Source organism: Pithys albifrons, chromosome 10, assembly GCF_047495875.1.
Source record: "Pithys albifrons albifrons isolate INPA30051 chromosome 10, PitAlb_v1, whole genome shotgun sequence".
In the NCBI taxonomy this organism is placed as follows: Eukaryota; Metazoa; Chordata; class Aves; order Passeriformes; family Thamnophilidae; genus Pithys; species Pithys albifrons.
In genome coordinates, this window is record NC_092467.1 from 15681110 (window position 1) to 15697407 (window position 16298).

At 40.9% G+C, this 16298-nt stretch overlaps 1 long non-coding RNA gene across 1 annotated transcript in view; it reads right to left on the minus strand.

Annotated features, from left to right (window-relative positions):
• The window catches only part of LOC139676369 (uncharacterized), a 35089-nt gene extending 24093 nt beyond the window's left edge, over positions 1–10996 (minus strand). Inside the window, exons 1-2 of the long non-coding RNA XR_011698645.1 lie at positions 10910–10996; positions 1209–1341 (exon numbers count right to left, since the gene is read on the minus strand). This is a non-coding gene — a long non-coding RNA (uncharacterized lncRNA). The remainder of the gene's footprint in view (positions 1–1208; positions 1342–10909) is intronic.
• Positions 10997–16298: the final 5302 nt, after the last annotated feature.

The window sequence follows — 16298 nt, forward strand, 5'->3', positions numbered from 1 at the left end:
ATATTATCTCTGGAGACATCTGGAAGGGCTAAGCCTGCACACTGCTGAACATCCTGGCCTTGACCCAGCAGAGCACTTCAGCATGCACATGCGTTTGTATACACAGATAGCCCCTATATTTCAGCAAGACATGCTTGTAGGTTATGTATGTGCGAGACTACCTTGTCAGATGTGTGAACTGGGTTCAGCACAGCAGCTGGAAATTGCTCTGCACTCAGCATCATGTCACCTCATCTTATACCCCATTACTTTCAGTTTGTGCTCAAACCTATTGTAGTGCTCAGCACTGGGAAAGGCTGATGCAGCCTTTTAAAAGGAGGCTGAAGACTGGAGAGATGATTGGTAGCAAAGAGTAGTAGCTTTGTTTCATATGAGTATTTACATGGTGTTTAACATGAAAAAAAAAGCATGAGGTGATGATTCTGCCCTAGAAGGTATCCCAGTCTCACTGCCCATCTGACACCACTGCCATTCCCATGCCCCTCTACCACCACTCTGCTAGCTCTCTGCTTCTTGCGGAGATTCTCCATGTAACCAAACATACAAGGTTGTGTTTGTAGCATCCTGGGAAATCTCACAAAACTTTCATGGAATGGATTAAGTGTTTCCAGGGGTTTGATAACCTTTACCTGACCTGAAGTAGATCACAACATCAATTAGCATTTTAGCTTTCCTGGTTAGCAGGGATACACACAACCCAAGCTGGGCTCTTCCAATTGTGTTTGTGCTATGAGTCACAGTGGGCTGATTCTCCCTGTTTCACAAATCTGGAAATTTATGTCCCAGCAAAACAGCTATGAAATGCTACTACTCTACCTTTTCACCTAATTTGCCCTCATTCTGCAAGCACAGACAGAAAGGAATTAGCCCTGAGAAACACGCTAGTAGCCTAGTACTGCACATCTAACAATACTTACGTTTTTTTAATAAGGTGAAAAAAAATCATCACTATCAAGATCACAGAAAATTACTACAGGCGACTATGAACTAAAATGTGTGAGTGTCAATGCCTGTCAAAGGACCAACACCTTCAGCTGTGGAGAAAAAGGAATACAGCAAAGGTGAGCGTACAGGTGTATTTACAAAGAGCAAGGGATGTGCACGCTGAGCCAAGCAAAGACGGGGCAACAGGAAGAGGCTCAAGGTCGTTCGGCACAGGAAAGTAATGACACAGGAAAGTAATAGCCCAGAAAATGTCTTTGACTCACAGCAGGGCTGGAGGAGGGGAAGGTATCTGTTACGCTGTGGCTTGAGCCAAGGTGAAGCAATATCCAGTCGTTTTAAATGAGATTTCTGCCATGAGGTCCCAGCTGATCTCCATGAGAAGTTTATATATGGTTACTGAAAGGAAGAAAAAAAGAAAAAAAATTACAACACTGAATAAGACAGCATTAAGCAGTCAGTCACCAAAGACCTAATCTCATTAACTCCTTCTGAGATTTCAGCTGTCAGTCTGTAGTCGGCTGCTAGTAGAGAACTGAGTACAATGAGACATCTTTAAAACATCATTTTTTCAGGCCATCTTCCTGATCTTTTATACTTGTTTGTTCTGCAGTTTCTTAGAAGTTACAACTGCTGAAGGAAGTAGAGAAAATCCAGAAAAAAAAAATAACCCGCTCTCCTATGCAGCTTCATGCCGCTGGGTCAGTGATTCACAAAGACAAGGTCCTGCTGCAGGGAAGCTAAATGGAGTTCATTATGGACATGAAAGTTAGCAGGGCCAAAAAGGTGAGACTATAGGAAAGAGGATGAAATAAGAGCCTAACAAGTGTGGATTTTACTTCCTTGGTGCAATAAGGACAGCTTTGAATTACCAACTACTCTAAAAAAATGTGTCTAGACAATAGTTACTTTAAGATAAGTATTGTCCTACATACTGTTTTGCATATAGTCAGGAAAATAAAAATCATACTTAACAAGATCTGTGTTGTGCTGCAATGAGCAATCTGATTTGTGGACTGAAAATTTGGGTTTGCAGTTTCTCTTGGAAAAATTTGTAAAATGGAAGCATTTAAATGGAACAAAATCATGTCATTAAACCTGGATAGGGACATCTACCTCAAACCTCCGCTAATCTTTGAGTTTGTCACCTGAGCTCATTGCTTGAGTGCTTCCTGGGGGTGCTTCCCAGCAACTGCAAACCTTCTGGGGAAGAAAACTAGACGGTTTGCTCCTATGACAATGACAGAGCATAGAACTACAGCCAGCAGACACTGAGAAATGAGAGGATTTTCTTGGCCCTGAAGTCTGCAATTGATAGCCTGTGTCCTGCTCACAGGTAATTTTGGCCACACTGAAGTGAGCAACACTAAAAGGATTGGCTCTCACAGAGTGCCATATTTTCACCCCCAAAGTGGCAGTGAATAATCTCTCAGTACCTCTGCTTTAGGCCATTTCCACCTTGATTTTACACTGGCACTAACCCCATTGTCATCAGAGAACCTGAAGTTTTCTGCAACAGCTGCCAATGTCCTGTATTAGCAAGGAGTCCAGATGGCTTTATAACAACCCTCCCACTATCTGAATAGGTAGCAGTCAACTGGCAACATGAGACACTGGCTACTGTAGAAGTTGCTTATAAGTAGGGCTCACCTGTAAAAAGTGTACATGATTGTAAGGCTAGAAAATCAAATACATCTCAAAATAAGTTATCTGATTAGCCTCAAAAAATCAGGCCTAAAGGAGTTATGAAAAGTAACACAACAAAATCTCAATAGGTTTTCATTCCACAAGAGACCAAAGGCTTCTAAGAAGGAGTGCATAGGAAAATACCTAAAACAGAACATACATCCAATAACACAATGTGTAAATAAAAGTTTTCAGGGAAATTGGAGGATGAAATGTGACTTGAGGTACCTGGTTCCAAGATTGAGACCTAGAAAATCATAAAGAAAAAGAAGAGTGGATAAACAGCTGATGAAAAACAATATAATGTTTGGTCTCTGTAACCACATCAAGGATTTCTGTAGAGATTAGCTCCATCAATAATTTTACCCATATACTAACATCTTGTTTATTTCTTTGTTGCTAATGTTTTAGTGTGATATAAGTAATTCTTTGAATTAACAATCATACTTCCACTTTTTGGAGAAGGGAACTTCTTTTATGAGATACTGTTTAGGAGATGATCTGTTATTTAAGCAAGCCTTAGAACAGGCAGGACAAATCAGATGGAAGAGTAAATTAATGTGGCATTAACTTGCTTCCAACAGCTTGTTAATGGAAGTGAATGCAATAAGCATCACATCCAGGAAGAGGGAAACTGCCCCCATTTGTTCTGTTGTGTAAAGTAAACCTCAAAATAAAACAAGAGCTACTTACTACAAGCATCCCTGAGCAGCTACAGTCTCAGCAGAGAAGACAGGGATGAAACAAAGTAACTCAAAGTAAACTAGTCAAGACAAAAAAGGAACCAATGGGAAGAAGTGTAAATCATTAAGACAAGAATTTTGATTATACTTCCTAGGACTTTAGCACCACTTTGGAGCTGATATAGCCCAAATAGTGCTCTGTGATTTAAAATATTTTAAGTATTTTGGTGAAAATCTGTCTTGTAATAGCAAAAACAAACCCAAAAGCCCCTCCCCCCCCCCCCCAACCCCAAACAAATAATACTGAAATAATAGCAAAATAACTACCATACTGGCACATGGTGATAATCACAAGAATAGTGCTAAACCATGTAATATATTGAAAATATAATACTTTTTACTTTACTTCCCACTGTTACATGCTCTCAGACTTGAAGGGAAAATGAAGAACCTAGTTTGTTATTTTGCTTGGATAAAAAGTTATAAAAATAGATTAACTGTCAGTATCATGAATTAATATCATAAAAATACAGAGGCTCAAATAATAGGCCTAGACCATAAGCAAAGGAACAAGAACACAAAGCTTATGCTTTGACCTGGGAAAGCATAGCCATATCACTACAGCAGAAAAATGCTTACCTAAAATGAAATTTGTATTTAATAATTCTGTATGATTTTAAAATCTGCATTTTGTTTTGTTCTACACATGAACAGCTTTTGGTGTAAAGGATAATGTACTATCTGCAAAAGCTGATGCTCAAGTTAAATATCAGCAGCTTTTAGTTCATGCTTTCAAGGTTTTTTTTTTTCCCTAGCCCCCCTCTCCCTCCCCCCCCCTCTTTTTTAAAGAACCTCTGAACGTCTAAATGATAACATGTTTCAAGTAGCCGCTTCTTCCCTGGAGTTGAACAAAATAGAAAAGATCAAAGTTAGTGCAATCTTGTTCAAAGGTGAAGAGGTGAAATCTTATGTGTGCTGGAGGATCAGAGCAAAGAGAGATGTACAATGCTTAGTGTGTGACACCTGAAACCCACTTTCATCAAGGTACCTCATTTTCATCTGAATTCAGAATGTATCTCATTTAATGGTAAAATAAGGAACAGCATAGGATTAGCTTTGTTACAAAGAAGAGAAGCCCTTGCTAAAGACTGAAAAGTAAACATCAGTAAAATGTGTAAGTAGTCACTTTTTATAGATTTACTAAGTTCACCACATTAAATTCTATATTCCTTCTTTAAGTAACATTTATATAATTGAATAAGATGAAGACATTACACCCACGATGTTTCAAGAATCATAATGCTTTGATACTTGAGTTTCTTGGAAAAAACACCATGTTTTGAAGGGGGGTGCAGAGAGGGACATATAAAAAGGGTGTGCTTTTTTCCAATAAAATCTTCATGTGACTGATGTGCCCTGACATAAGGTATCACAATGAAATATGGCTGCCAAAAAAGAACTTCAAACTAAGCCCTTTTCTAGAGTAAAAAGAAAAAGTGATAAGAAAATAGGTACCTTTTCAGCAAAAGCTTTTAAAGCTTTAAAAGCATGGCAAGTAAAAAAGTTCTCTCAATTTTGTCTAAGTAACTAGACGCTAAATGGGGGGGAAAGGGTGTGGAAAATAATTCTTCAGCCTCTGTGAGAGTTGGAGACACCCTGAGCACAGGACAGCATTACCCAGGAAGAAAAGAGGATTTTAATGTTCTTGTCCTACCTTGGCATTTTCAAACTCATGGAAGCTCCACTTTCAAATTATTGGGAATTGTGCTACATAATACTAATAATGCTGGTCTGAGAATGTTTTAGCATAAACCCGGACTTAGATAAGGCAAAGTGGTCACAAACATGCAAACATTTAGAAGCTGGACAGAGTCGCATTTCAATTTTTGCTTTTTGACTATGTAGAGATTCTTTTGCGTATGTCTCTGGGCTGTTGCTATAGAGCTCACCTAGATTCTAACCTGTACTTTGCTGCCCAAAGCAGTAAGTATTGTGTATATACTGTCTCTTAAAGGTCAAACCTTAACCTGGACATTAGGTCTCCTCAGGAGTACTTTAAAAGCCCTATTAGGAGCAATCCCACATAGCTACCTGCGAAAGCCCATGTGTCAGGGATTCACTCAGCACACCCACACCCAAATCCCCACTTTTATTTTAATTCAAGCCTCAAAACTCACAGAAAATCTGCTAAAAAAAAGTGGTAAGTGGACCAGCATTAGCTCCAGAAAATGAACTGCTGGAAGCATGTGCAGAAGCCAGAGTGTGCAGGCTGGGCGTGAACTGGGGTTCAGGGACAGAACAGAGACAAAGGTGATGAGAAATTAAGAAAGCTCAGGCAGGCTGCCTCCAGCATAATGTATGTGCATGATTAGACTGCATGCAGCTGAATCGGTAACCAAACTACTACCTCATAGTAGGTCAGAAATCACATCATTCAAACTTGAATACTTCCCAAATTGTCAATTGTCACACATTTCTAATGGTTTTCCTCTTGGCTACATAAACATTCACCTGCCATCTATCACAAAGTATCATCTAAAATACACGCTAGCAGGTCCCAAAGGGATGACTCAACACACTGGTTCACACATGTTAGCACAGGGCTTAGAGTAGAGAAATGAAACTCTCATAATTTCCTCTTTATCCAGCCACCATTTCTTATTTTATATTTGGGATGCAGAAAGAATTGATCTATTGTCCTACATGCATTACCAGCCTCCTGCAATTAAACTGAGGAGATAACTGTGAAAGTGCTGCAGGCAGACCGATTCTCTTGATGACAAGGAACCTCTACACGTTTCATAAGCAACATTACATTGACATCATATATCTGAGGATCAGTCATGTTGTGCAGCATGCAATGGCTGACTTGCAAACAGAGGTTGTGCTGCCTGTGTGTCTTTATGCTTCAGTTTGCTCTTGCATTTTGGTAGCATGTCAACAGCTGTATTTGCTGCTTTGAAATGGCTGACCTGCTGGGATTTCAGGCTTCTTCTGAAGCGCTCCACAGAATCAACTTCAAGTATTTTTTTAACCAAATATTTCTTTAGTGTTCAGATTCTTCCAGCCAATCTCTGAAGCTACTCTGCAGACCAGTGCTTTACATAAGTCTTGAACAATGTGCTGCAAGCATAAAGACAGCTTTTATTCACTGAAGACTATGCTGACAGCACTGTGTTCTGCCGCATGACTTTTCCTTCCTGTGCAACTGTATCTGTCCACAGAACAGAAACACGTGACCAGTCGCTATTCTGGTACGCACAACAAAGTCTCACAAGGTGGGATCATAGATCAGATGTATGGTACTGTTATTGTTCCTGTCTATATTTGTATTTCTTATGGACTATAAACCCTGATGATCCCATGAAAGGCTGTGACCATGAATTCCAATTGGCTGAGCCATGCTATTTCATGGAGGGGTGAGTCTGTTGGTAATGAATTCAGTCATCATAATGATTTCAGTTTCACCACACTGCTCTGCTTCCTGGGAACCTGCACAAGATGAGTGACTGTGTCACAATCATAAATTCAGACACATACAATGCTAAAATTTCTTACAGAGCTTTAAGTCCCTGTGAAATGTCAGACTAATAAATATGATCATATTTGCTATTTGGCAAAAATATTAATTAACCTGGAAAAGTTAATAAAAATACAGTCCCCAAAATTATGAAACAGAAAAAATATTTTTTTCTTATTCACCATTATATGAATGCAAAATGCCATGAATTCTTCATCTTTAATACCTAAGGGATTTTCAAGCATATTGTTTCCATAAAACTTGGTTCATCAGTACAGTACACAGCCCAGATATGCATATTTAATTACTCTGAAAGTAATTTACTTGTACAGATGGTGGTATTAGAAGGTCTTACTTCAATTTAAATTACTTCTATTTGAAAAATAATGTTATTTTGCTATGAATCCTGAGTGAAGAATTCACTCATTACAGATGAATAATACTTGACAATTGTAATTAATCTGTGACTAATCTAATACTTCCTGGATAAACATTTTCTTTCCAATTTTACAAATCAAAGCACCCTCTTTCCTGGGGTTGATCTAGCAGCATTTCATATCCAAACCTGCTTACTGGGAGGGACCAACAGAGTGCTCTTGGGGTATGCGAATAAAAAGCCACAGAAGAGTTTGTTGAACACCCTTGAGACTTCCCAAGGCAAAGAGATGTTGCAAAATTGTTTGCATCTTTCTGTAAGATTAAGTAGGGATTAAAGCAAAAGGGTGCATCTCAGGAAAGCACCTACCAGGCATGAGATTTCAGGAAAACAGTGACTCAATGTGCATGTTGGTTGTTCAGGACAATCTTTAATGGGAAAGCATCCAAAATATCCTGGGCAGCAAACTCTCCCAGTAGCACAGTAGCAGGGCCTTATGGAATGCCCACTCCATCACTGTTGCCATACCCCATCCACACTACCCAAATAACAGGAATTCCCAGGAGTCAGCAACAGCAGAGGCAGGGAAAGCTGGCAGGATATTGCATTAACTCTTACACACTTCCTAGGAAAACATGTCTGCTTCTCAAGTGAGATTGTTTCCTTGTACAACACTGTAAAAGGTCTACATGTGTTTGTTAGACTTTCTTCAGTGAATGTCTGTTTTTGTTAAAGCAATGGCTATTTCGAAGGGGGCTGATGTTGTTGCTATGGTAAGCATTCATGCTTTATTGAAGACTAAATGTCCACAACCCCCATAAAGGGCTTCCGAGTGGCCTTAAAATGTGCACCGCCTTCCCTTTCCACCACGTTTTCTGCAGGACAAAACAGTTTTTTGACAGCTGATCTGATTTTGAGAGCCTACCCGGAATAAGGCACTTTGTCACTTCTATCTATGTAACTTTAACCTTGTAGTCTGGATTTAATGCAACAAACACTGTGGAACTGATTCAGAGAGCTGGAAAGCATCTGAATTTACCACAGAGTTTTGGGGGAATTGGAGATGATGGGTTAGCTGAGCCACTGTAAGACTGCTAGAATCACAGGCCTTTGCCACATTAAAAATGGGGGGAGCAGTAGGGGGGAAATATCACTCACACTGGCTGAACCAGAAATGCTGTACAGCCCAAGCTGGATCATACAGCCTGAAATGTAGACATTTTACCCAGCCAGGGCAACCTGGGTGCTGGTGGAGAAAAAAGAAACAGGACATGTCACCCCATGAATAAATCTGCTCCTGCTATAGCAAAGGAGCTGTGGTGCTCTGTGTTTGGCATTCAATTTACAGACTGCTTTTCTTTTTAATTATCCTAATTACGAAGAAAACTTTACCTCCTTTGGCTTTCATATATTTACAATCACACAGAATTTCCAATAACATCTTTTTCCAGGAAATCTAAGCACATTCACTGAATTTAAAAAGGACTAAGGTCACTTCTTTTCAACTTCAAATTTTCTTTTTTTTTTTTTTTTGGTTGGTTGGGTTTTGTGTAAACAGTTTACGGTTTCTGCATCTCCAAGGAACTACCCAACATTTACATTATCTACTGCTTCAGCCCCCGGCTGCCAGAACTGCACTGAGCTGTGCCTGAGACACCCTTTGCATTGCTGTGCAAAGAATGCTTGGAGCAGGGCAGTGCTCGGGGGCATTCCACCCCTAATGCTTCCGCAATGCTTTTCTCCAATGCATTTCTCACCAAGTGTTGTCTCTCAAAGGGAACGGGACCCTTATTGTCCTCTTCATAGCCAAGATGACCCCAGAGACTCTCCAACATGACTATTGTCCCATTCCTCCAAACACACCGGCACACTTGCTTTAACCCTTCAAAGACCCACAACGGCCATGTGCAAAAGCCACAGGCCCAGCATCAGACCAAAGTGTGCCTGCCCAGGCGCAGGTGCCTGGTTAGCAGCTGGTGGTGATCAAATTGGGAAGGGGAAGGAAGGCCTGTATCTGTAGCCAAAGGGTAGGTGGGGAGGCAGAGGTGTAAGTAACAGTCCTGTAGAAGTAGGGGAATAAGAGAAGGTGAGTCAGGAATTTGTAGAAGAGAGGGAGAAAATAGATGTGAACCCTAGGATGGCTCTGGCTGAGCTGCTTTCAATTACAATATTTCTCTTTTTAAGTACGCCATTTTAAAGCATGGAAATTCAAGGCTCCAGTTTGTATTTTGTAACACAGAGCCAAAAGCCAAAAACAGAAGAAGCATCTTAACAGTTCTGTACCTTATTTTCATACAAATTCACACACATGCACTCATATGCATATAAAGTCAGCCTTAAACACAAGATCCATTGTAAGTTTTTCTACAAAATAATCCTTTAGACATTGATAAATCAAGCAACAATGACACGGGGATATCATAGCATCACTAAAAATGTCACCACAGTTAACAAGCCTGCTTGCTTCAACAAAAAATATTGGTGAATAATCATTCGTCAATTAGCATGTAAAAAAAAAACATGTGTGGTGTTCCTTGCCCAAAAATGATGGGAGTGGAAACATTGTTTTCTTGCCAGGTTATTTTCATTTCAGGAAGAGAAATAACCAGGGGAAAGGAAACATGGAGAGAAGAATAAATAACAAGGAGCAGTATGAGGGGAAGAAATCCTTCGTAATTCTGCTGTCGCCTCTGCATTTCTCACTATCAGATTCCTCTCCTGTACCATACTGTGCCAAACCACTCACACATGGGGCAACCTCCAGATGAATCAACACAGTGGCACACGGATTCAAGCGTACATCAGAGGCACAGAGGAGGTGTTTGATACTGTATTTATGAACAAATCAGAGACAAGAGCTGGGTGGGGTTTGTTTGTTTTTTTTTTGGAGGAGGAGTAAGGCAAATCATATTGTACACCAGCTTGGGAGAAAAAGCGTTGCATTACCTTTTTTTAGATTTATATTAACCACAAACTCTGTTCAGCTTCATCCTCTAAATGATAAATTAAAACAGCACACACACAATCTGTAATTTGTTTCTTCATCCATCACTTGGTAAATACAGCATGAAAGACTGCCTGAACTAATCCAGGATCATACATCCACCATAATGCTGCACACTGGGGCAGAGGGGCTGAACTGGGGCACAGTGTGCTGCCCGCAGTGCACAGGTAGCCCCTGGTGCCACCAGGTAAGCATGGCCAAGCACCATTACCCCAGCCAAGAACAGAACCCCTCTCTACATATGGGAAGAACTCCATTTTGGACAATTTCACCATAGTAATCCCTTATCTTATTTTGCTAAAGCAAAACTAACTGATTATGTTCACAGGCCACCAGGTATGACTACAAGCCATCACAACCTCCCAGCTACCTGGCAACTTCCCTGAAACCAGCCCACAAAGATCTTACATTTGCTAAAAACCACTCTTGAAGAAACACAAAACCTTTTTCCAAACAGCTCTTAAGATAAGTTCTCCCACCAATAAACACATGTTCAACAGGTGGTAACACAGAAAGGACCTCTGAAAAGCCTGACATCAAAAGCTCACAAAAAGAGAGAGCTCACAGGCTCAAGTCCTAGGCCTAAGAACATAATTCATCTGCTGCATGTTCAGCCTCTTTCACAAAAGTTGTCAGCATAATTGTGTTCTACTGGTGAAAGGAGGATGTCATGCCAAAAAGCTGATTATGTCTCTTACCTTTTAAGAAGCACAAGTAACCCCAATTCATAGGCACGGCCTTGTACCCAGCTTGCTCCTGTCTGTGAAGTCTCCTCTGCACACCCCTTTTTTCCTTCTTATCTTTTTTCTTCTCTAAAATAGGCGAACCAGATATGGCAACCATTAATCAAGCAAGAAACAAACAATTTTCATGTTTCAAAAACTTCATTGGTAAGAGAGTTGGTCAATAGGTCATCAGACACATAAAATATTGTTTCCATATATGCTGTTTTGTATATCAGTGACACAAGTTTTTATGCTAAGAGTGTTCTGTGTGTGTGTGTGAGCTCCAGAAGTGGCACAAACATCTCCAGCCTGCCTTCTGTACCTCTTGTTTTCCAGCCTACAACCTTGCAGCAACTCAAGAGCTGAAAACAAAACCAGAGCCTCTTGCTAGGGTAAAAAGTATCTGAAATGCAAACACTTTCCTATGCCAGACTGAAGAACATGACTAATAGACACTTTTCTTACATGAAAAACTCTCCCAGTGACCCAAATGGACATTTTCCTAAGTAAAGGATGACCTAGGGCTTCAGAGGTTGGCTGTGTGGTTTCAGGGGATTTTGAGGCCTGGATGGACTTAAACACGGACAATGAAACAGAACCGACTTCAGTGTCAGACCATCAATTGAGAGAGAGATATCCTTTAGAAAGCCACAAAATTTGGTAGGTATCCCACCAGACTCAGCAGGAATCGTTGTCATTGCCTAATTACCTCCACTCTCAAAAATGTGCAATGTATTTAACCTGTAATTTTCCTGAATTTAGTCTCAACTATTTTGGGTTATTTTATGTATTTTTTCAACATTCTCAGACATGTTGCAAGTCTTCAGGTAGCAGGCATCTTCAGTATACCTAGGTACTTATGCATCCAATTCTTTGCTGCTAGTTCATCATACTTTTTATTATAGATTCAACTATGTTCTATCTAGGCTCCTCAGAGGGAAAAAAGTTTCTTTTCTGGTTTTTTATTTAATTAAAAAATCCCACTCAAACTCCAACACTGTCAGTGATATGAAAATGAATCATTAGATTAAAGATTTTTCCCTTTGTGTTGCTTGAATGTGTAAAAATGCTTACAGCAAGAGAGGGATACAAATTGCAGGGGGAGGGAATGAATGTGTGGTTCAGAGAATGGATGTGTGTGGGTATATGTGCACTGTGGGGGCAGCTGTGGGTGTGTTTGTCTTGTCTGAGCATATATGGACATTTTGAATATCATATTACTATGGGCAATCTACACAAGCCCTTGTGCATTCCCCATAGCAAACTTTGAAAACTTAAAATGCAGTAAATTATGGGGTTTGTAAAAACAGAAAATAATCAGTAATGTTAACGGAGATAGATTTTATATTTGAGTTGAGTGCTCTACCTCAAACCAAATTTGTACTAAAACCAGTTTAGATTCTTCAGTTTCATTTGATTATTTGTTGCATCTTAATCCATATTATAGATGCCAGTATGAGAAATTAGCTATTATTTTTAGGTCCTATAAATATCTAAGTTAAATCATGAATTGTACATAGCTTTATATACAACATGTCTCTGTGACACATTATTTTTCATATACAAAATGTCTGTAAAGTGCCTAGCCTGAGACTGCTTTAGCTGGCTAAATAATAATCAGTTGCAGAAAGCTCAAACTTCTGTCAACTGTATGAAATGAGAAGGCATAAGGCTATGCCCCTCAGTATTTTGATTACATGGATCAGGAAAACAAGTTTTAAGAATTAACGGTGCAAATTTTTTAATATGCCAAAGCATAGTAATTCTAAGTGCTATTGGAGCAAGAGAAAGGTGTTGCTTTCAGATTTAGAAATGCCTACTGCAGTCTAACCTCTTTGTCAACACATTTGCAGTTTTGCAACATCCATTTCTAAATGAAATACCTTATGGAGGAAACCAAAAGGCAGAAAACTAAAGAAATCGGGGTCAAATTCCTTCTGTGAGATCTACCTTGTAAAATTATCCAGAATGTAATAATACCATGTTATTGACTTAAGCACAGTTCCCTGTGACATGCTGCAGCTGACCTGTAATTTTTATCCTACATGTTGCCAGCACTATTAAAATGACACTTGTGAATGTAAATTAAGCTCACAAAGGGGACAGATTGTATGATTCTGGTTTCTCTCAGATGCCTGTAGGCTATCACAGGTTCCATATGTGAAGTAATTATGTTCACTGAAGGAAAGAATAAATGCTGTCAAATTGTGTACTGAGAAAGAAAGCAGCTATTATATTGCAGTAGTCACTGGAGCATTCCCTTAGAAAGTGAAAAGATGTATAAGAAAATAATAAAAAAGAAAAACTGGAGCAGAGCTATATTAAATATAACCTTTAAATGAGTATCTGCTTTTGAATATATATTACACAAAGTTAATATTTCATAAATAAAAGCATTTCACCCTTTTAATCACATTTTCTTTCAGACATCTAGAAGTCACAGGGCAGAATATTTGTCAAAGGGGTGAAGACAGATGGGGCATCTTTCAGCTCTCTGTGTTTTCTCAGGAAGAAGAACCCTCAATGGCCCCAGAGATGCTGTCCCCTCTTCCTTCCCCACCACAAAACTCCTGCAGGAGCTGTGCAGTGGCCAGCCTTCCTCCCTGGCAGGCAGAGGTGTCACAGCACCCAGCCCTGCCTTCTCACCCTATCCATCCCTTATGGCCAGCTCCAAATCTGCCCCTTCTGTGGGCCCTGAGTGAGGGTACTAAGGCTGGGCAAGGGCACTGCTGAAGACACCGGGCTGCTGCAGTGTTGCAGAAGAGGCTTCAACCATGGAAGTCAACGTTGCTGCTAAAAGGAAAGGCAACACTTCCGTCACCTCCACAGCTGCAGTGCACTCCTGCTCTCCTGAGCCTGGGGAGATGCACCTATATTTAGACCAGTGAGGCCATCAAGTGAACCAGCACAAGTGGAGAGAACGCTAAGCTGGGAGAGTGGCACTTTTAAAACCTTTCACTTAAAGGGAGCCAAGGACACCAAAAGCAGGAAAATAAAAATTCTAAGTGCTCGTGCGGGTTTGGATTTTCATCCAGAAAAGAAACAAGGAAAGAAAGGAACTTAGGATGCTTTGGAAAGAGACCTGAAAAACAGAAACAGGAAGGTATATTTTCTGACAAGAGTGTAACTACAAATACAGAGCTCATGAAGAAGCCCACAACACTAAAAAACAGAAGACTGAGTGCTTCTGTATGTTTTTATGGTTTACTAGAATAGCATCACCGGGCTTGGCACTCAGGAGCTTCCCATGGCGATGGAAAAAGGACGTTTCTGCTGCATCCCACTAGTGTTAGTTCTGTATCTCTGCAGTTTCAAGCTTAATGGGTTGCAAAAAATAGCCAAGGGCAAACAACTTCCCAACACAGCTGCCCTCTACTCTCTCCAGCCATCTGTGCTGTTGTCACCTGCATACCTGTTGCTAACCTGACTACCTTAATAGCAGCATGTGCTTAGGCCAGGAGAACCAGCTGCTGAGCTGCACTGAGAGGCAGAGAGCTGGCTGGAGATAGAGCATGACACAGTTATTAGCTACCCAAACACTGAATCCCTTGTGTGGCCCACACAGTGGTCTGTCTGTGCTCCTCTGATATTAAAAAGCTACTATGTCCAGGATACCAAACCTTTTAGACTGCTCTAAGATGTGAAGGCAGCCCTCAGGAAACCAAAGCACCTGCTGAAGCAGAGGTGATGGCTGAAAGCTCTGAAGTCCTCCTCCCTCTCCCAGAGCCATGACCAACTGTTGGACAACATTGTCTGGAAGCAGTCATACTAGGTCTACAGCAGGGTCCTTTTCCAAGTGAGTGATTTTCCTGACTAGCACCATCAGGTAATTTGAGTCATTAACTTGCACCCAAAGATCTGTCCTGATGCTGGACAAACACACTTTACAGGCAAAATGCTGTTCTGCCTTGACCAACACCTCTCCCTGAAGTACAAGGGTACGGGTGCACTACCCACCAAATCCTCATGATCACAACAGCAGTAACAAGAGATTGGTACTGGCATTGGTATATTTCATCAAAGCCACAGCTTGCAACAAACCATTCCATTTGCATATCACATTTCTGCTTTTGGAAAAACAGAAACCATAGCTATTTTTTGAGGTTTCTTAGGAAAAAAAAACCTGCCAGCTTTTGCAGTCTCACCATGGAAGCCATTTTAAAGAAGCACATTGCATTTAGTAGAACCATTTAGCACAAAGAAGCACTCACTGCACTAAACACCACACAGTTGTCTTTCATTTTTTCTGGGCACACAGGATACATCTCCCACTGCTGAAGGAAGAGATCCCCAGGCTGCACCTGACACCAGCACCATCAGATACAGCTATGCAGCACAGTTCACATCTCTTCACCTAAACTCTTTCTATATGTTAAAATATGAGGGTTACTTCTGAATTGCCCACCAGGAACAGGGCCTGACACATACTGTCCCCCAGGTACCCAGGAACATGATAACAGCCTACTACAGCCCTGTTCCACATACACCCTGACTGAAAGGGCTTTCCATTCACTTTAGTTTCTCTACATCCAGCACAGTGAAGAAAGAAGACATTATCCCATCTCCTTATTTTGGTCATTGCTTTTGCACTTCTCTTTCATTCCCTGGCCACCCACCTCACTCATGCCAACACCATTCTCTGCAGAGCCAGACTCTGGCAGCAAATTCCCCTCAGGGATCCTCAGCAAAAGCAACTAATTGTCTCTTTTTTCAAGGCTGACGTAGTAATGAAAGGGCTGTGAGCACAACCCAGAGCAGCGTCCAGAGGCAGACAAGAACACATAGCAAACTGTTCCATCCCATGCACCAGACCTCCTTCACAGCTCACACTGGCCTTTGCAGGCTTCAAGTGCTGCTCTGTAATTGCTCTGTAATGGGGAGACATGCACCCTTGTAAGAGAGTCCTTCACAGGCAAGCCTTCCCGGGGGGGGGGGGGGGGGGGGGGGAGAGGGTGCTGGTGCATAAGTGAACCACCGCATTGCTCAGACTATTAATACCAATTGGTCATGGCTGGGTGGGCAGTGTGATGGGCAGACAGACAGTCCGGCTGTTTCCAATTAAACACAGTAGCAGTTGTACAACACACTACTGCAACTTCTTTTTAAACAACAAAAACAAAATGAAATCAACTACCATTTCCTAAGCAGCTGACTATTAAACAACTGTTTGCAGGGTAGCTCATGTCATACGTGGGAGGCTGAAACGTGATGTAGAAATGAGAGGGTTTTTCTGGTTGTCAGCATTGACAGCAACTATAATGTATGACTCTTTCGGATGCAGTGCGGCAGAAGCAAGGTGAGGATCATCCAGTGCTATTCACTAGAGAAATTGTTACACATAAAGAAAAGGCAGAATCAAAGA